The sequence below is a fragment of the Echinops telfairi genome, unplaced genomic scaffold, assembly GCF_000313985.2.
Source record: "Echinops telfairi isolate 266 unplaced genomic scaffold, ASM31398v2 ScPeMD7_5592;HRSCAF=6446, whole genome shotgun sequence".
Taxonomy (NCBI): Eukaryota; Metazoa; Chordata; class Mammalia; order Afrosoricida; family Tenrecidae; genus Echinops; species Echinops telfairi.
Genome location: NW_022109491.1, coordinates 36,875,552 through 36,898,298, shown reverse-complemented (window position 1 = coordinate 36,898,298; position 22,747 = coordinate 36,875,552). Strand labels below are relative to the sequence as shown.

Below are 22,747 nucleotides of genomic sequence, written 5' to 3'. Positions count from 1 at the left end.
TTTATGGGAGTAGAAAGGCCCGTCTTCTCCCATGGGGGTTTAGAACTGCTGACCTTGCGGTTAGCAGCTCAACTCAAGCCCTACACCACCAGAGTTCCAAAAAGCGGGAAGGAGCAGCAAAAAATGACGAGTGAAAACACAGAACTCAAGGAAGAAGTGAGAAGTGCTATCACATGGAAAGGATTATAACTATCATGAAACAAAAACGTATGTAAATTACTGAATGGAGAACTAATGTACACTACAAACTTTCACCCCAAGCACAAGAAAATGTTCAAGAACATAAAGGCCACAGTTCTACAAAGAATGATTGAAAAGTTCTATTGAATAGCTCTTACCCCAAGAAATTTATAATTTTGATTATAGATATATAATTTACTCATATGAACCAGAGTAATAGAGATATCTACAAATTGAGCATTTATTTATCGAGCATTTCATCAATTGCTAAAAGTTCTTAACAACTCTGGGTTTAATTGAAATAAGCTTGTTGCCAACTCCCACTCCTCTACAGCCCTTCTTTAGAAGTTACACCACTTCTCTGCTTTCCTGACACCCAGATCCTGACTCCCAAGCTTTCTCACAGCCACGCTGGGCCTTCCAAATGAGGAATTAGTGGTTACTGGTCATCTGCCCGGCTCCCACAGGCTTGTTACGAGTGTTCCTTGGCCACTTGGCCTTTTCAATCCAGTGTTTTTTAACCGGCCTTTTCCCAGTTGAATAATCTCTATTCAACATGTATGTACTCTGCTCTTATACCTGTTTATTTTTCATGATTCTAGTGTTCATTGAATTTTGATGTGGTCCTTGTTCCTTAATATTCTAACTCTGCCAGTTAATTATTTGTCCCACTTTTTGTCACAACGGCTCCATTTCCTCTTTTAATATCTTAATAATTCCATAGTAGCTCATAGTTCTTTCTAGGTTGTTCTATCATTTCCAGTATTATTTACTATCCAGAGAGTAAATTGGTCAATGAAAGTATTAGATTGTTTTGTTATGCATTTTAAATTTTTTAGTATGTGTTATTCAGTTACATCACACACACACACACACACACAGATACACAGATGACAGGCCTATGAACTCTGCATAGGAGTGGAGCTGACAGTTTCAAGATTATTTGGGCTAACGCCACTGGCATGGTAGTGATTTGGGACAAAAATTAATACTAACTTCAGGCTTAGGATTGCATCATGTTTTAGGTAGAACGACTACTGAGTATCTGTTTTGGCATAAGCTTGGTATTCTGTGCACTTTGGAGATGAAATATCACCCTCATTCTTTCTTCTATCCTCCTCCTCACTCTCAATGTGGATCACAAGCTCCTATGGATTTCCTTGGGTCAGGGACAGTTCACACACAGCCACCTAGGGTTTCTATTCATCTGGGCCAAAAGAGAATAAAAACCTCAAAGATTTAAATAAGAAAGTAGTCTACAGGACTACAATTAAACCTCATCTTATTGCACTTCACAGATACTGAGATTTTTACAAATTGAAATTTTCTGGCAAATCTGCATGGAGCAGGTCTACCAGGACAGTTTCTTTCAACAGCATGTGCTGATCTCCTGTTTCTATGTCACATTTTATTAATTCTCACAATATTTCATAATTTTAATCATGTTATTACACATGTCATAGGCTACAGTACATTGTAAATATAATATACGTACTGGGAAACCAAACAGTCATGTGGCTCACTTTATTGCGGCATTCCCTTGCCTATGACATCTCTAAGGTATATGTGAAATAGTTCCCACCACGCACAATCTGATCTACCCTGAGACCAGAGGATCTAGATGGTTCTTGGCTACCATTACGGGCCAATGTGTCCAGGGACACCACAGATGGTCCTCGCCGAATACAATGGGAGAAATGGTAGAAATAAACTCAAAAGTTTACAAAATGACAAGCTTACTAGACTGGTAGAGACGAGAGGAACCCCAGGGAGTGTCACCCAAGATACACCTGAAACTTGAACCAGACACCCTCCAGGGGATTACCTTTCAACTAAAATCAGATTGACCCACAAATTAGACAACATATTCCATGAGCACTGTGGTCTTATAAACAATCAACTCTATGAGACCACATGGAATCTTCCACCCAAAAGCAAAGATGAGACAATAAAGGGTAAAGGGCAGGGAAACTACATTAATGAAAGTCAAACAACTAGAACAGAAATACGGAGAATATTCATACAATGAGGAAAAATATAATCAACTCACGGAACAAGATCACAGAAATTGGTAAATGGAAAGGAATTTGTCTTGAAAACTTTCACCAGAAACACAACATATGTGAAAATATTTTTTTCTAAATTAAATTCAAATGAAGAAAACTACATCTAACTAATCACAGGCAACCAGCAGAATTACAAGAGATAACAATGCTGTTTTAAGCCACTAAATTTAAAAAAAAATCATTTTATGAGGGGCACATACAACTCATCACAATCCATACATACATCAATTGTGTAAAGCACATTTGTACATTCATTGCCCTCATCATTCTCAAAACATTTGCTCTACACTTAAGCCCCTGGCATCAGCTCCTCATTTTCCCCCTCCTTCCCCACTCTCCACTCCCTCATGAACCCTTGATAATTTATAAATTATTATTTTGCTATATCTTACACTGTCCAACTTCTCCCCTCACCCACTTTTCTGTTGTCCATCCCCCAGGGAATAGGTTATATGCAGATCCTTGCAATCGGTTCCCCCTTTCCTCCCCACCCTCCCGGTATCACCACTCTCACCACTGGTCCTGAAGGGATCATCCATCCTGGGTTCCCTGTGTTTCCAGTTCCTATCTGTACCAATGTACATCCTCTGGTCTGGCCAGATTTGTAAGGTAGAATTGGGATCATGATAGTGGGGTGGGAGGAAGCATTTAGGAACAAGAGGAGAGTTGTATGTTTCATCACTGCACCCTGACTGGCGCTTCTCTTCCCTGCGACTCTTCCATAAGGGGTTGTCCAATTGCCTACAGATGGGCTTTGGGTCTCCACTCCGCACTCCCCCTCATTCACAATGATTTGATTTTTTGTTCTTTGATTCCTGATACCTAATCCCTTCAACACCTCATGATCACACAGGCTGGCATGCTTCCTCCATGTGGGCTCTGTTGATTCCGAGCGAGATGGCCGCTTGTTTACCTTCAAGCCTTTAAGACCCCAGACGCTATATCTTTTGATAGTCGGGCACCATCAGCTTTCTTCACCACATTTGCTTATGCACTCATTTGTCTTCAGCGATCCTATTGGGGGGTTGAACACACAATGATATGATTTTTTGTTCCTTGATGCCTGACAACTGATCCCTTCGGCACCTCGTGATCACGCAGGCTGGTGCACTTCTTCCATGTGATAAGCCACTAAATTTTAAGATGATTTTTAAGCAACAATAGATAACTAAAACATTTTTCATTAGAAATAACAAATTCCTGAAAACAACAATAATTTTAAAAAAAGCTAGAATTCTAAACCTACAACATACTGAAAATCTATCTAAACCAAAATACAAAATACATAAGTACTGGAGGGTTATCACTTCGAGAGTCTTACAAAAAGAAGTGCTAAAGACGATATGGGTGCAAGAAATAAGTCAGCAATGACACTTACACGCGTGTTCACTACTCACGGAGTCCAAGGGAGGGGGAGCTTCGTGCAGCTGACTACAACTCACCTGGGTTAGTGTTTCGAAATTGTTCTTAAGATAACACCAGCATATAGAAAATGTCTACAATCAACATGTACATATCAAATTATCTCTGAAACTGATAATTATTGATAAATTCTTCACATCTTCTGTAACACCACCTCTTATAGCCCTCTCATCCCCCTTCAGCTGAGAAGAGAAACAAGAATATACTAGAAAGGACAGCAAAACAAGAGAATTCTCTTCAGTACAGCATTTGTTAGTTGTTTTCTTTTTACTCTGACCTTTGATCTGCTTTACCATAATCCATAGGTGTGTCGTGGATATGCAATGTAAATAAGAATTTTTATGATTAAGGATCAAGTTATGATCAAGTGGTATCTTTTAAATGATTTTAAGCAAGGGCTTAGCCATACGAAATGTTGATTTTATCCTCCATTTCATTCTTAAAATAAAAATTTAAATTTCTAATAGAATACCAAATTGAAATCGAAAAAAATTCATTTTTCTCAACCAATAGAGAAGTCAGTTTCAGTAGAAAATGATTAACTTTTTTAAAAGCTATTAAGTATGACTTACTTTAACAGCAAATTTCTTACTTGCCATGGCTTACTGATTCAAGAGTAATTATATACCTTTAAAAGAAGAAAAAAGAAAGTTATAAGGATACATATCAAAATCTGTTTCTATTTGGATATCATATATAGGAAAATCATTGGCTGAATCACTAAATGTCAACAGATATTTAATCATTAAATATCAACAGGCAAATGTTATTAATAATTATCTTTAATTTGCTACAAATTACTATAATGAATTAATAAGTAAGTTTTCCACACAAACAAGTCCAGCCCAGATACCTTCACTAGTGAACTCTACCAAATGTTTAAAGACAAAGCAATACCAAACCTTGCCAAATTCTTCAAAAATGTAGAAGAGTTCTCAAATTATTACAGAGCCAATGTTACTGTGATACCAAAACTAGACAAGAAGATCGCAAGAAAGAATAAAACACATTATTCTCTCTTACAAACACAGACACAAAATCAACACCAAAATACTAGCAAACCAAATCTGGCATCAGATGAAAAGAAGTATATAAACTATGACAAAATTGGAGTCTTCTCAAGAATGTAAGGTTGGTTTAATATCAAATAATAATATTAATAGACCATCTAGGCATAGTTACTTAATATGTCTTTTCTAACCACAGTGGTTATAACAACTATTTTGGAAGGAGTTATCGGTTATACTAGTGAGATAGGATCAAGGTGAAATATATATTTTGAGACCTTGGAGATTTAAGTCTGTAGAAGGCAAAAACCATACCTCTATCATAGCCGCATTTGTGATTTCCCCTTCACAATCCAGCAGGGGACAAAGACTACTGCTGAGTCACTGGTGAAAACCACCAACCAGATATCAGCCACCACCCAAAAGGACTTTTCTGGCCCTGGACATAGGTAGCCATCTTGACAAGAGTCCCAGTGTGTTCTGCCCTGCCCAGACAAGACCTGCGGATATTTCACTCTTTTGCTCTAGATCCTGCATCTGGCTTGCATCTGCCTGACCTCCAGTTTGGAGGGCTTGAGTTGCAGACTACCACCTGACCTGATTCACCAGCTTCACCAGCCTTGTGGGTGAGGAGGCTCCTCCAGATTGTGGTATGAATTTTGGATTATGGATTTACCAGCTACTACACCATGTGAACCATCTCCTTAACAATTCATGAGTTCTATGAGATGTTACAGCAAATTGTAGAACCCTGGGATTTGAAGAAATATACTATGGGGAGGAGCGGTGATTGATATCAAGAAGAATGGAGTGATAGAGCATTTTATAATAGTGAAGTATAAAGTATCTTTAATCTCCATCTCATTGGAATTGGTCTAATATAAATCTTTCTAAAAGAAATTACTTTTCCAACCATAGTCACAGAATAAAAAGCAAAATATGATCATCTCAATAAAAGTAACAATAAACCATTTAACAAAACTAAATTTAAGTTCATAAAAAAACACTCAACCACTAAGTGCATCCTCAATCTCATTGAGATCATCTATGAAAAACCCATAATTAACATGCTTAAAGGTGACAGGCTGAATGTTTCCCACACGAAGAATAGAAAAAAAAAGGATGTCTGGTCTCATTTCACTTCAATATTGTACAGAGGCTATTGCGAGGGCAAGTAGGGCATCCGGATTGGGAAGAGAGAGGTAAACTACCTCTATTTACAAAAGGCATGTTCTTATATATATTATACCAACAAGTGTTACTACAAAATCATAGAAACCTTTCTTTCTTAAATAAAAATATCAAAATGTGAAGCTGTTGTTTCTCACTATATCTTCCATCTAGGTCTATACATTTTTGGGTTTTTTTATTATTTAATCATTTCATTTGGGGCTCGTACAACTCTTATCACAATCCATACATACATCCACTGTGTCAAGCACATTTGTACATTTGTTGCCCTCAGCATTCTGAAAACATTTGCTTTCTACTTGAGCCTTTGGTATCAGCTCCTCATTTCCACCCCCCCACCCCCCAGGTCTATACATTTTTGAAAGGGGTGTTTCCACCTCTAACCCTTCCTCAAGGAGCCCTAGTGCTGTCCTGCCGTAGATTAAGGGATGGACTTCTGACAAGGTCAAGGGTTCAAACCCGCCCTCCACTCTGCAGAAGATGAGGCTATCTGTTCCTGTAAAGACGTTTCTGAAGGCCTGAGGAGCAGGTCTATTTCATCTCATAGGATCACTATGAGAGGCAATTCATATGGCAGTAGATAATGAGTAGTAATCCTTCACCAAAACAATTTTCTCTTTTACATCACATCAAAAAGGTAATTTTGGCATCTCTAAGGGACCCCAAATCCTGTTCCTTTAAAATATTGAGTGGTTTTTTTTAGGGGGGGAGAAGTCTGAAAAGGCTAATTAATGGTGTTGGATGGATAGACAGCTCTTGCTACCTTCCAAGAATGAGCAGGTGCATTGTTGTGATAGGGGGGAAAGCTGCTTAGTGCCACTTCCTTGGCTTTTTCTAATGAAGTTTTTCATTTTCTTAAAACTTCTTCAGAAAAAGCACCCATAAACATCCTGCATCCTTTGATAAATATATATCATGTTTACTTCTTAGAAGTCCCCCAGTTACCATAACGTTTTGAGCTGATCTCTTGACTTTGAATTTGACTGACCCAGCAGAACCCCTTGGAAGCCACTGTTTTGAGTGAATCTTTTTTTGAAGGCAGCCTCACAAGGTTAAGATGAGTGCATTACTGACAGAACTTGTCTGCAGCCATCTGCTGATCACAGAGACATCGCAGGCGTGCTTATTCAGAATACACCCCAGCCATGCATCAACTGGAACCCTAGAAGCAATACTTAACCTTCTACAAAATCCTACAGGATACACACATACACACACGAATTAATAAATGAGTTTGACAACGCAGTCAACTGAAAGATCGATATAAAAAGTCAACTGTGCTCCTGTACTCAGCAGTCATCCTGATCTAAAAGAGGTACACTTCAAGGAGCCCAGAAGTTGCCTGAAACTGTAGATAGTACCGATTGCTATATATACTGAACAGATTAACAACACTAACTCAATGGGAATGTAGAATAAAAAAATGTGGGTACACTGGACAAACAGATGAATACTGTCCTGGCCAGAGTGAAGTGGGGTGCCATAAGATTTCATCGTGCACACATTTAACATTTCTGGACTGCAGCTGACTGCTGGAAAGTGAAGCCGTGCATAGAGTGGCAGGGCCACTACTAGACAAGCGATGAGTATTTCAGGATTTCAGGGTTTTTTTTTTAATGTTTTATTGCTTTAAGTAGGAACTTACATAGCAAATCGGGTTCTCATTTGACAATGTCTTTCCAAATGGTCCAGTAACATATATCTATTGTACAATTCTTGCCAACTCTCTTTTTTGAGGATGGTCAACTTAATGACAGCATTTAAACAGTCAGCGGTGCAACCCTGGCATTGAGCAACATGATTTTTCCATCACTATAAAGTGAAACTCTATAAGTAAACACTCCCCTCTATCTTCCCCTCCCACCTGTGATAAACACCAATCAACTCTGTTCTTTTCATACATATGCATTTTGCCTTTTTATGTAAGTTAGGTCATACAACATTTGTTCATTTGTGATTAACTTATTTCACTCAGCATCATGTCTTCAAGCTTCATCCACACTGCAGAAGGTATCAAACTTTGATTTCTCCTACAGGCTGAGAAGTACTCCATTGCACACTGTACCACTCTGTAACACTTTTATCTTTCCATCCATCTCTTGGTGGGCATTTAAGTTGTTTCCTCCTTGTGGCTATTGTCAGTAGTGCTCCAGTAAACACTGGTACACAAGTCTCTGTTTTCAATTTTTTTTTTCCTTAGTCATCCTCTTGGGAGTGAAACGGTATCTCTTGTAATTTTGATTTTCAATTACATTGAACATCTTCTCGTGCATTTGGTGGCCATATGAATGTCCTTTTGGTGAAATGTCTATTCAGGTACTTTGCCTATTTTATGATTAGGTCCTTTCTTTAAGTTGCTGAAGTTTTAAAGTACGTAAATTTGGGTTATTAGATTCTTATTGAATATGTGGCTTCCATATTGTCACAGTTGGTCCCCTGTCTTTTTGCTTATTTGGTAAAGTTTTTGTTTTGTTTTGTTTTCCGGTAAAGTTTTTTGCTGTAAAAAATTTTCAGAATTTTATTAGATCTCCTTTATGTATTTCATCTCTTGCTATTTGTGCTTCTGCTGCTCCATTAGAGAATCTTTTGTTAAAACAAGGCTCAACAGGGAGAAAAATGGAATCGTACATCTACATAAAAACCTGTACATGACTGTTTATAGCAACAGTACTGATAACAGCCCAAACTAGAAAAACAAACAAACAAACAAACCAGATGCCCTCCAAAGGGTAGTAACTGGCTAATTAAATGACACTACACTCAAACCATGGAATAATATTCAGCAATAAAAAGGAAGAAAACACAAAACTTAAATGGGTATGTCTCAAACTTAAATGAGTGGAAAAAGCCAATCACAAAATGTCACACACTATATGATTCTACTAATAAAACATTCTCAAACTAACACAAGAGGCACACGGAGGCAAAACACTAAGGGGGTGCAACAGAACAGCAAGGGAATGGACCGGCGAGGTCCCCAGGGAATGCTGAAGGTGGACTTTGGAGCCATGACGTGGTGTGCAACAGACTGGACTGGAAAACACTCCTAAAGGTCAACAAACAATCCTTGAACTAACTACAAGCTTTTCTTTCTTGTTATGTTCTGTTTTGTTTTTTTGTCGTTGTTTTGTTGTTGTTGTTGTTTTGTTGTATATTGTTGCTTGGTTTTGCTCTGTCTTGATTTTGTGCATGTTATTATCTCTGTAGGTCTGTCTAAATAAGATAGGTTGGATGAACAATCTGGAGGAGAAAACAACGGAACCGACAGTTCCGGGGGGACATGGGATAGGGGGAGGTGGGGGAAAGGAAGTGGTGTTAACAAACCCAGGGACAAGGGAACAACCACTCCAGTACTCCCTCAATGCAAGAATACTTTCTTCTATTAAATTGGCATTCTCTGATGCTCACCTTCCCGACATGATCTCTGAAGACAAAGCGGGTGAATAAGCAAATGTGGTGAAGAAAGCTATCAAAGGTACCCGGCTATCAAAAGATAAAGCGTCTGGGGTCTTAAAAGCTTGAAGGTAAACAAGTGGCCAACTAGCTCAGAAGCAACAAAGCCCACATGGAAGAAGCACACCAGCCTATGTGATCACGAGGTACCGAAGGGATCACTTATCAGGCTTCAAAGAACAAAAAGTCATATCATTCACTGTGTGCTCACCTCTATGATACGATTGCTGAAGACAAATGGGTGCATAAGCAAATGTGGCGAAGAAAGTTGATGGTGCCCGGCTATCAAAAGATACAGCGTCTGGGGTCTTAAAGGCTTTAAGGTAAACAAGCGGCCATCTAGCTCAGAAGCAACAAAGCCCACATGGAAGAAGCACACCAGCCGGTGTGATCACGAGGTGTAGAAGGGATCAAGTATCAGGCATCATCAGAACAAAAAATGTTATCATAGTGAATGAGGTGGGGAGTGCGGAGTGGGGACCCAAAGCCCATTTGCAGGCTACTGTACATACCCTTACAGAAGGGTTTTGGGGAGGAGATGAGCCAGTCAGGGTGCGATGTAGCAATGATGAAACATACAACTTTCCTCTAATTCCTAAATGCTTCCTTCCCCCTCTCCCCCCACTATCATGATCCCAATTCTACATTGCAAGTCTGGCTAGACCAGAGGATGTACAATGGTACAGATAGGAACTGGAAACACAGGGAATCCAGGGCGGATGATCCCTTGAGGACCAGTGGTGTGAGTGGCAATAATGGGAGGGTAGAGTGAGGGTAGGTGGGAAAGGGGGAACTGATTACAAAGATCTACATGTGACCCCCTCCCTGGGGGGCGGACAACAGAGAAGTGGGTGAAGGGAGACGTCGGACAGGGCAAGATATGACAAAATAATAACTTATAAATTATCAAGGGTTCATGAGGGAGGGGGAGCAGGGAGGGAGGGGAAAAAAATGAGGAGCTGATGCCAGGGGCTTAAGTGAAAAGCAAATGTTTTGAGAATGATGAGGGCAATGAATGTACAAATGCGCTTTACACAATTGATGTATGTATGGATTGTGATGAGTTGTATGAGCCCCAATAAAATGATTTAAAAAAAATACAAATACTACAACGACAAAAAAAACCACAAGAGGAGAAGGCCAGATTAAGAGTCACCAGGAGTTGGTGAAAGAGGCAGAGAGGGGTGTACGAATGGCAATGCCATGGTCAGTTCTTCATCTTGATTATGGTAATCATTACATGAATCTGTAAAATTATACAAACACACGGAGATCAATATATGCACCATGGGTAAAATCTGATAAGGTCAGTGAATTGTATTACCTCCCTAGTTTTGATATTTGTACTATATCTATGCAAGCTGTTATCAACATTGGAAACTGAGTAAATTGTACACAGGTCCTCTTTGTACTGGTTTTGCAACTTCCTGTGAATCTATAATTAATTCTAAATAAAAGATATCTTTTTTAATTTTGTCTAAACGTAAAGAATTCTGTCCCATAAAGAAATGGATAGAGGTGCATTCACAAGCAAGATCCACCCGTCAGCAGCACCTGCTATCACCTCAAAATAAAATAGCCTACAAGAAAAAATGGGCAGATGTGGCACAGGAAGCAAGGTCGGCTTGCTTCCTTGGCAACAGGTCTGCCAAGACGGAGAGTGTTTCTGGTCCTTTATTTTTGCCTTGATAACCACTATGCAACATCCAATCATCAATCTCTTAGCTCTCCTGGGGGGCCCTGATGATGGGGTAGTTAAAGCACTCATTTGCTAACTGAAAGGTCAGCGGTTTGAACTAAAGGTCGGCAGTTTAAGCTCACCATCTGCTCCAAGGGAAAACATTGTGGCATTCTGCTTTGTAAAGATATACAGTCTTGGAAATCCTATGGGGGCAATTCTACTCTGTCGTAACACATCGCTAGGAATCAGCATTTACTTGAGGGCAATGGGTTAAGAAACATGATGCCTAGACATGGCAGACCACCAAACAAGGAACCAGTGAACAGTACTCATTCCCTCTCATTATTGTAGAGCACACGCTGCCATCTAGGGCAGTGCACATGACAGTCACATGGTGATACCAGGGGATTCAAAACCCAGAGATGGTTACCTTGAGAACAGCTTCTTGAAATGCAATGGATTCTTTAATATGTTTTATGTAAACTCCCAAAAAACTACTTTTTTCCTGATGGGAAGATCCTGAGAGAATAATAAGATTCAGTCGTAACTGTTAGCATGGTGATTGTGATTGTGAAAGAGGAGATCGGCTAGGTTTGCCAATCTGCTGGGCTTAAAATGAGCAGTAAAGGGGTGTGAATAGGTGAGTAAGAAGCAGTAAGGGGTGTCTCACTACCAACAAGAAACAAAAACCAAGAGAGAAAGATTTCCTTCGACCCTCAAGATCCTTGCACACTGAACCTCCCCCAGTGCAGGAGAAGGGCTGGCAGCAGCAGTAGCACAGGCTAGAGCACGCGATAGAGTACAGGCTTCCTGGCCCAGTCTGCAAGCCTTGAAGAGCTTTGAAACAGCGTACAATCAGGGCAGAAGCCAAGGGGCAGTGTGGATACGAGGCCCAGGACCAAAAAGGGAGCAAGCATTGCTGGGAAGAGGCTGTCTTGACTTGAGAAGTGTCCCTTGAGCATCTGCGATGCTGAATGATAACGTGTTACCTTCCCTAATGAGGCTCATAATCATGAGTATGGTCTGTGAGTTCTGAGTGGCCACTGGAGTGAATTATGAACCCCGGCTGAGAAGTGGAGAGAGCTATGTGGAGGGGCTGTTGGTATCACAAATCGTAAGCACGTTGGAGGCATGTCTTGTCTCTGCCGCCTAAGAATCATCTTGGGCTGATGTTCATGAGTTGGATTCTCCTTTACTCTTGTGAAGTCAGAGGAGGTTAGAGGCCACTCTCCCCCAGCATTTTTAAACACCTCTCACAACACCTCCTCCCTCTATCCTTGCATTCCCTCCTCCCCCAAAATATCACCAGTGGTTTCTGAGCAAAAGAACCCCCCATTCAAACCTGTTCAGTAGAATGTAGTACGGCATCAAAAACCCTTCATCGGAGTCCCAGCCCATACCTCGCTCTCTCACAGTTCGCAGAACTTCCCAGCTTGTCAGGCCCTCCCCAGCTTTGCAATGAAATGCCCCTCACTCTTATGGTATATTTATTCTCTAAAACTCAACTGTAGAGCCCTCTAGGAATCTCCCTTTTCTGGGCCACACATCCATCGGATACCAACTTCTATGCTCAAATGTCACTCTGGGGCACAGTACAAAATCCAGTGCTACTGAGTCAATTCGGACTTAGAGCCACCCTATACAACAGAGGCAAACTTCCTAGGATTCCCGGCGGTAAAACTTGATGGGAGCAGAAAGCCTCATCTTCCTTCGTCGAGGGACAGCTGGCCGACAGCCCAATACTTCACCACTGCACCAGCCGGGGCTCTGGGGCATGGCAGTAGTAGGCGTCAAAAGTTGGCTAACTTTGCTGACACTACTAAATCAGAGGCTATTGATTGGTTTAATATACCACTTTTAAAGATCAGTACTTCATCTAATGCATGTTTAGATAAGCACAGTGCTAGATAGCCGATACCTTCTGACTGTGGTAGGTCGATCCCACCTGATGACATGTGCAAAGCAAGGGGGTAGAACAATGATCTGTTGTGACCATGAGATTTTCAGTGGATCGTTTCAGAAGAAAATCATCAAGATTTTTTTCCTGGCAATCTGAGTCTGGAAGCTGAAGCCTATCCAAAGGTGACCCCACTGGTATTTGAAATACCTGAGACATAGCTTCCAGCTTCCCAGCAACATACATGCCACCACAGGATGACAAACTGACAGGCAGGTGGCGAATGCATCTGTACTGTCCCCAAATCCCAAATTCCACATTAAGCCTTTTTAAATGTTCAAAGTACACTGGGACTACTTCGATATATAAACAGCGCTTAAGTTTTATGTATCATGCAGTCAAAGTTGAAAGAGTTGTAATTCATATAAACACACACAGGAGATCTAAAAGGCTTTTGTATTGAAAATAATGGGCAACAGATCAGAGGAAGGCTCAAGTTTAGGCCATAATTGGGAGTTTTTCAGCGCATAATTTTTCATGTGTGTATTTCAAATACTGACATTCTAACATTCACTTTAATGGAAGAGATATTATTAGCCTCTGTATTAATTAAGTTTTGAATCTGGGAACATCCTGAGGCTTTCCTAAACTTGTTTTACTGATCGTTAAAAAGCAAATGGGCATCTTAAAAAATTACTTTCCTAGGATCTCAAAGCTGCTTTCCGGAAATGTGGCAATCTCAGTGCCTCGGGTTTAAGGCAGAATTTTTTTTCTTTAATTAAAAAAAAAAAAAAAAAACTGTTCCCAGAGCTGTCAGTAGTTTAAACTCTGGTGAATTTTTATTTGGGGGACTATTTTTAAGGTCAGGGCAATCTCCAAAATGATCAATTTCCCAAATATATGAAATAATAATTTATATAACATGCTGAAAAGTTTAAGCATATTATAAATCTTGCAGACAATGTTTCAGCCTCTATCCAACATTCTTGAGCCCATTTTTTTGGCCTGGATGCAGACATGCCTTCAGAAAGAAGAATTTTTGCCAAAATATGTATGATTCCACTAAAATATGTGTGCATGTGTGTCATTAGTGGGGAGGGAAAAGGTCTTAAGACCTTAAGAAAATTAATTTAGGGAGAGAATGAAAGTAGATTAAAAGAGGATCACAAGCCTGCCCTGTCATTTAAATACAAAGCAGAGATAAAGTCTAATAAAGAAAGCCCATGACCTTCCAGATTACTCTGTGGGAAAATCCAAGGCACTCTGAAATCCACATTTGTCTTCCCTGTAGTGTTTCTGGCCTATGTCATACCCAAAAGCAACTACCTCAGATTAAAAAGACTAGGGGGAACAAAACATATAGTTTCTAATTTCCAGTTTCAAGTTTTATCTAGAAAAATTATTACACGTCCAACAATACAAGGAGATAATGCAAATGATAGCAAAGTTAAAACTTTTTCCTCTTTTCTTTATCATTAGAAGTGGGTCAAATACTGAAACCCTTGGCTGAAATTAGTTCCACTTTGTCAAGTAATTGCTTTGAGTTGGAATTGACTCGGTGGCAATGAGTTTTACACCCTTAACCCAGTGAGTTGACCCTTAATCTGAACCTCCTCTTCCTGCTGCACCCACAAAAACAAACCCCACGAGGCCCTACTTAAATGACTCATTAAAAAGCAGTCTCTTTTTCTATCAGGAGTCCCTGGATGGTGCAGTGAGTTGCTAAGTGAAAGGTTGGCGGTTTGACGCCACCTAGAGGTCATTTGGAAGAAAGGCCTGGTGATCTACGGAAAAACTAGCCTTTGAAAAGCCGGAGGAGCGCAGTCCTACTTAATCGACCTGGGGTAATGATGAGTCCAGATCTACACAGGGGTAATTGATTTTTATTTTTATTGAATGCCTGGTCAGAACAGACATATCAACCCATGGTACATCCTTGGGTTCTAGTATAACCAAAGAAATTGGTTGAAACTCTTGCCTCTTCACGTAAGAGGCTATTTAATTGCTCTATGCCTCAGGTTTTCTCGCCTATGAAATGAGTCCCTAGCATCTCATGGGCCTGCGTGACTCACTCACTGCCACCAAGGCGACACCAGCTCATCACAGCCCTATGCCACAGAGCGGAACTTGGACTTCTGAGGAAGCACATCTTGATGGAAACCGAAGGCCTCTTCTTTCTCCCATGGAGCATTTGGTGGATTCAAATACTGACTTTAATGGTTAGCAATCCACTAGGCTACCAGAATACCAGATATGTCACTACTCGGTCCAGACCTTGGTATATATAGTTGGTGCTCACCGTGAACTACAGTCTTTTCTGTGAACGCATAGCGTACACGCAGACAGCACATGTCAGAATCCAAGTCCCATTCTGGTATCTACTGCTTTCTAATAGTTTCTGTGCAAAAATCACAGGACGGAGAAAAGAGAGATCACTGGTTGCTAAGGGGAGATGGGTGGGAGTGGGTCACTCCAAAGGTGCAGCTGGAGGAAGCTGGGAAGAGTGATGGAACTGCTCTGTACGCACATGTAACAATGGACACCTGGTGGTATGGGAGAAAACAAACTGGGCTGCTGAGTTCCGAGGGAGAAGGATGAGGCTTTCTACTACATGAAAGTTACAGTCTCTTCCAAAAATCCACAAGGGCAGCTCTACTCTGTCCTATAAGGTCTCTGTGAGTTGGAACAGAGTCGAGGGCAGTGAGTTAGATCACTGTTATATGACTTAAGTGCACTGGTCAAAATTAATGAAGCCAACAAAGGTGAATTTTATTGTGCATAAATTAAAAATTTTAAGAATCTTCCAAACATACTCAATATTTTCAACCTAGAGGGAGGGAAAAAAAATCAAAATAATGGTACAAATGAACTGTCACATGTCCAAATGCTTCAACAATGACAGTCTATAATACTGTTTGATATAAGTCACGTTCAGTTTTAGTTACCAGCGCCTATTTACTCAGGCACAAAATGCCAATATCATGAAGCTACCAGGCAGGCACTGATTTCCTTAGGAGAAAAGACTCTAGAAATGCACATATGCCTCAAAAACCCAAACGCACAGCCACTGAGTCAATTCAGACTCACAAAAAACCTACATAAGGTTTCTGGGCTGCAACTCTTCCTAGGAGCAGACAAGCTTGTCTTTCTATAGCAGCGCAGCTCAGGGTGCCCTGAGGTCAACTTCAACTCACAGGGACCTCATGGGACCGAGTAGAACTGTCCCCTCGGGTTTTCTAGGCGAGGTGGTGTCAGCCCACCAGCCCCCGTTCGGGGTAGCAGCCGAGCACTAACCACGGCACCGGCAGGGCTCATCACAATGAGAACGATTAAACAAACAAACTTCCATTTAGATAAAAACCTAGGAAACACAAGCTTAGCTGCAGCTACAGAAAGCAGATTGGTGGCTGCCTGAAGAGAGCAGCCCAAGGAAGAGATTACAAAGGAGCAACGAAGAAACTTTTGAGGATGATGTTCATGTCCATTGCCCTGGTTGAGGCAATGGCTTGGCCGGAGTATACATGCTGAGACATGTCAAATCTTACACTCTTCTTGAAATGTGTGCAGTTTTACTGTATGACAATTGTACCTCGATAAGGCCAAGTCTGAACTGACTCCATGGTAACAGGTTTGACTTCTGGTTTTTCAAACTGTTCAGATAAAAAGATCACTCTAAGAAAAAAAAAAAAAAAGAATTTCCATGGCCTGGTTCATTGTATGTAGACCACAGTCTAAATAAATGCATGTATTGAGAAATTATACAACTGCACAATCGCTTTCCTGATGGTTATTTGTACATATGATCAAGCCTTGATAATCCAACACATGATAATAATTAGCATTCGTGTAACTGTGACTTTGCACCAGGTACCGTTCTAGGCACTTTGTGGTACAGTTAATCATCACTTCAATTCCACTGCAGGAATGAGGGCCCTGAAGCACACAGGGGATAAGTAATTTGCTTCGGGTCACATAACTAGTAGACAGATGAACTGGTGATAGGATTTGAACCTAGGGAGACTGGCTCTAGCGTTCACTCCCTTACCTACTATGCACACTGTCACACACAGGGTAAGATATCACCCCCAAAAAAGCTGCCATTGAGTAGTTCCTGAGTCACAGCAATCTCACAAGCCAGGGAGAACTGTCCCATATGCTTTCAAGGCTGTAAACTTCAAGGAAACTAGCCTGCGGTCACTCTCACAAGGAACTGGCTAGTGGACTCAAACTGCCAACTTTTTTTTCTCAGCCTAGTGCTTTAGCCACTGCATCACCAGGGATCCTTAATAAAAGATATTCGCCGCCTTCGAGTCCATTCTAATTCAGAGACACCCTATGTAGGCTTTCTGAAAGTGTAAATCTATGGGAGCAGCCAGCCTCATCTTTCTCCCGAGGAGTAGCTGGTAGGCTTGAACTGCCTACCTTGAGATTAGCAGCCCTAAGCCAGGCCCACCAGGTAGCTAACTGTAAGACAGACTATGTGATAATCAGAAGCAACAAATATTGTCCTTACAAACTACTTCCTCACATTCACAAAATACAAAAACATTTGTGACAGAATTCCCCGTATTCACATGTGACCAAAACCCCAAAATACACGTGATCTTCAGTCTTCTTGCTCCAATTCATAGGAGAGACCAAAAATAAAAAATAAAAAAAACTAGACAGTTTGCTGAGGACACCAAACAAATAAATGATAGATTGATCAGTTACTGGGAAGCTGATTTATCGCATCCCCGGTGCAATTCTCTTAGTCACAAAGCCAAAAGAGGGAAAGCAATCTACAGGCTGAAAAGACAAAAATTAAAAAGTCCTCTGCTGTTCTTTCAAATTCATTCCTGGCTCCTTAATTCCATCCAGCGTCTCTGCCTCTGCTGCCGATGGTCAACAATGTCTTTTATAAGTCCCCCGGGGAATTTTCATGTGCAGCCAAGATTGAGGGCTCCTGACTTCCACTTAGATTTCTCTAAAGAAGGAAGACCCAAAAGAAAGCAAGGTAGCACAAAACGCTTTGGTAAACCCTGGGCCACGATTTTCTAAAAGCTCAGCAAACTTTTGAGATGGAAGAGCCAACCCCGTCCCTCACAAAAATTAAAAAATTTGAGAGCCACAAATATATTTCTATAAACAAATGAAATCACCATTACCTGAATAATACCCTTTAAATTTACTTCAGAGCCACACGTCCATACCGAAAGAGCCGTCTATGACTTACCAGCTACAATTTGCTGACCCCTGCTCTAAAGGAACATTGACTCGTGCTCATGCAGGCATGTGAGCTCACCTTTTCAAAAATTACGAGAATCCACAGGGTAGAAAGAAGATAGGAAACAGTATGTTTGTTTTGTTTTCTACCATGTAGACCTTAAAATTAAAAAAGAAAAAAAAAAAACCCTCTCCCTCTTTAATATAGTCAGTAACAGAAATGACAAGAAGACACACAGGTGTTTAGAAGGCTAGCTGGGCACCTTGGCATCAAGCTGGTACACTAAACACACAGACACTCAGGCAAAAGGGCCGCTGTACTTAATACAAGTCATGAGCTGATAATACATTGTAGGTCTGGTTACGAGGCACAGATTGAAAACAGGAAGGTAGTCTCCTCAGTCCATGCCCTAAACCAGGGGTGTCAAACTGGCGGCCCGTGGGCAACATGTGGCCCCCGAGATAATTTTTTGTGGCCCACTATGCTCTGAAATAAAATGTAACGAGGGAATTGTGTGTACACTATTGCCTTGATCTTCCCTAAGCACTATTTTCTTCATAACAATTTTTTTCTATTTTCATTTTATTTCAGAGCATCATGGGCCACAAAAAATTACCTCGGGGGGTGGGGGTGGGGTTCATGCGGCCAGTTTAACACCCCTGCCCTAAACCAACACTCTCCAAACTATATGCTACAAGAGGACTCAGTCACTTTGGTAGATTCTGACCAGCAGGTCTGGGATAGAGGCTGAGAATGTGCATTTTTTAACATGCTCTCAGGTGATGCGATGCTTCTATTCTGTGGACCAACTTTGAGTAATAAGGCCCTGAGCAAGTTGAATAACCAGACTCACTACCATAGGGTCAATGCCAACTCCTTCTGCCCTATATGGTCGCTACAAAATTGGCCAAGTGGCCTACCAATTCTGGGTGCCATGGAAAAAAAGTGTTTTCTTGGCTAAAACATTTTAAAAAGCAAACTGTTACCTGTTGTCCTCAGAGAGATGCTTGGGTGGGTAGGCTGGAACTCCCAACCTTTGTGAGCAGCCGAGCACTTATCCACTGTACCACCAAGGTTCCTTACAGCTACGTCCGTGACACAAGACAGAAAAGTCAACACAGTGTATTCCTAGAGCAAGGGTGGGGGGGAAGGTGAGGGGGGGCGGGAAAAGCAAGCAGAATATTTGTTTATATAGTGCTCAGAATATTTATCTAGTCCTAAACAGTGCTAAACCCAAACCCTCTGCCATCAGGTAAATTCCAACTCATAGGGGCCCTATAAGACCCAGAACCACTCCTTTGGGTTTCTAAGACTGGAAATCTTTATGGGAGCCAACCCACTGTCCTCTAACAGATTCCAACTCATAGACAAAGGAGAACTATCCCTTTGGGTTTCTGAGTTTACAACAACTGATAGCATCACCTTACTCCCTCAAAGCAGCTGGTGGGTTTGAACTGCTGGCCCTGCCGTTGCCAGCAGCGCCTACCCCACACCACCAGAGCTCCTTTTTTAGCAGCTTAGACCCAGAAACACTATACCTGCCCCTAGCTATCAAGGGGATAGTTACAATTAAAAGGTGTTTTTTTTATTTTTAAGGTTGACAGGCATACCTCCTACTGCACTTCATTTATTGTTCTTCACAGTGTTTTTTTCACAAACTGAGGGTTTATAGCAACCCCATGTCAAGTAGGTCTATCATTTTCCCAATAGCACACACTGACTTTATGTCTCTGTATGACATTTCGATACTCCTCACAGTATTGCTCATAATATCACTACATACTTAATAGAGGACAATACAGTATAAGCATGTTTATGCATACTGAGAAACCAAAAAATAAAAAAGCTGTGTCTTGCATTACTGTGGTATTTGCTTTATTGCAATATTGGCTTTATTATAGTGGCCTGGAAGCAATCCCAAACCATTTCCCAGAATGCCTGTCCTGCTCAATCCCTTTGCCTTGATGTACGTGAAACCATTGAGTTGATTCCCATGCATGCCGATGCAACGTGGGTTAAACAAGAACTGTGCCCGACACAGCTAATATATGTTAATTATGTAGCACGGTGCTTCACATAGGCAGGTGAGCATTGGACAGCTAACCAAAAAGTCAGCGGTTCAAACTCAATAGTAGCCCCTCCGGTGAAGGGTTGAGGCTATCTGTCCAGGTAAGGTTTACAATCTCTGAAACGCTATGTAGGGACGCTAGGAGCTGGAACCCACTAGAGGACCATGAGTTTGTTTTTATGGTCTGGTATTTCATATGGTATGGAGTGGTTCGTTTCTAAAATACAGATGGCCAGGCTTTTCTTACTCTGTGCCTCCAGAGGACGCAACCGTCCAACAGTCCCCTTAGCCTAAGAGCACGTTCTAGAACTGCCCCACCAAAGAATGTCTAGCATGCATTTCAATCAATGCCACTCAGTGGATTCCAACTCCTAGCGCTCCTTCGGATAAGTGTGGTGAACGGCTGAATGAACGGGATATACATACAAACCCGAGCTATACGTGTATTTATATCACATATCCTGAATGTCTTATACTTTGATATACACACACCTGGCACATCCGGTGTACCAATTTTGTCTTTTTAAGGAATTTTCCAAACCAATACTTCCATAAAGATTAGGCCTCCAGTACCCTTATATTTAACGTCTTAGCTCTTTGAAAATAAAGGAGAAGGAAGCAGGGGAAAACTTGGAAAAGGCTCAATATTTCAAATTACAACAAAACTCAGAGGGACGGGAAGGCGATGCATCCATAACTGGAGTGAAGAACTCCGTAGGTGGTCTTAAGTCCCATGGCCTTACCTAGGATGGTGGCGGGGTTTGGGTTCGGGCTTTTAATTGTTTTGTTACTGTCCTTGGCGTCTGTTCAAGTGGCACCTGGCTGACTCGCAGGACAACAGCCCGGAGCTTTGGATGCTCGTGCTTCCTACTCGTCTCCCCTGCCCCGCGCTGGCCCGCGCGCTTGGAGCGCGGCCGCTGCCCGAACCCAAGATGAACGCAGCGGCGTCATCTCGCTCGAGGTCACCGTCACGCTGGAAAGAGGCGCTGAGGCAAACCGGAGGCAGCGCGGAGCGCTGGGGACTTGCCCCAAAGAAACATGGCCCCCGCTCGCGACCTCCCGGCGTCCCAGGTAGGCCCGAAACAATCATGGCGGCGCGGGCTTCTCTCGGTATTTCAAAATTTGGGACCATCGACAGCTGATGAGGCTGGGTGACCCACTGTACTGTAAACGGCTGACATGATCCAGAGGAAGAAAGATAAATGAGCCCAACATTTTTTGTGGAAGGAAACGCTTTCTGGCACCGAACTGCTACGAACAGTAACGACGGAATATAATCCTAAAAGATAGGCGGACCGGAGGTTTAGTTGGCTTTCACAATGCCAGAAAATTGGTTAACTTCATAAACAGAAATTCTGTGGAAACACAACTTCCTGCGTCATCCGTTTAAATGAGAGAGGGGAGTAAGACTTCACCTCGGCCTATCGGCAGGACGAGGAGATAGGAAGAAATGATCCAATTTGGGAAGGGCACGGAAGTAGAGGACGCCAGTCTCCGTAAGCCCCCATTCGAATGGCCCTCACTGCGCAAGTCTGCTCTCGATCCACTCTGGGAAATGACAGCCGTAAGCTTTTCTTTTCTCCTGGGTTTGGAGGCCACTGCGAAGGAAGGCGGGGCATTGGCGCAACGCGAGAAGTCAGGCGGCTTGTGATTGGTCAGGCCGGGGAGGGCGGAAATCCCGGTTGACGACCGCGTAACGTTCTCATTTATGCACTAGCTGACTGCTTGCGCACCAGAAGGTAGTCCTTGTGTCCTGACGAGCTGATTGACACGTTAGTTTAATTTCTCAGATTCAGCAATGTGCTGAGATTGACCCCGAACAAATCCCGCCCTCCGTTAACGGAGTCACTGCCCCGCCCGGGTGTTCTCGCTTGAGTTTCCTAAGAGCTTCGGCGAAAACCCGGAGGAGCGGAGTTTGAGCGGAATTGGATTCCAACGGCCAAGCTGCGCATGCTCAGCCTGCCAGCGCCCGGCGCGGTGTACCGGCATCTGCGGGACGCCTGCAGAGGGCTAGGGTTTGGGACCTGCGAGCGGTGGCCGCCTTGGCGGGGCAGTTGATGGGCAGGTGAGAGCTCTGAAACCTCCGGCGGAAAAGCCAGCTTTCTCCCCGGGCAGAGGGGCAAAGGGAAGGTGGGACTTGGGCCCTCCAACCCCTTCGCTTCCGGAAGGTCGCCGGAGTCCTCCCTGAAGGGTACTTGGAGGCGGGGTCGAGGAGGCGAAAGAGCGGGCTTAAAATCGGGCCACGCAGTAAGTACTTGCTGAAGAAACGAGTACGGATGACGAGGTGTTCCTGTTTGTATCTGCACTCGGAGGAGTACACGAAAAGGTCCATCAGTCAAAGCACGGATCGCACTGCGCCGCCACCTCGCCCGACCCTGTGACTCCTCCGTGTCCCTCTCGTATACCTGTGTCACTCTGAGAGGGTGCACAGTGTCCCCAAGGCACGCGCCGGGCCAGAGGCCACCCCCGAACCTGGAACTGGCTTCCAGAACGTGATACCCGATAAAGCCACTTTTGTGAGAGCAAAAACGGGACCCACAGAGCTTCTCGACCTTTCTGTGAGTCAAGAATTCTCT

At 42.4% G+C, this 22,747-nt stretch overlaps 1 long non-coding RNA gene across 1 annotated transcript; it reads right to left on the bottom strand.

The window, feature by feature from the left end:
• Positions 1-4,239: 4,239 nt before the first annotated feature.
• LOC123522301 lies at positions 4,240-21,064 on the bottom strand. The gene is made up of 3 exons (XR_006680578.1): positions 20,915-21,064; positions 19,090-19,231; positions 4,240-4,296 (listed from the first exon to the last, which is right to left on the bottom strand). It is a non-coding gene; the product is annotated as an uncharacterized LOC123522301 (long non-coding RNA).
• Between the last annotated feature and the right edge of the window lie 1,683 nt (positions 21,065-22,747).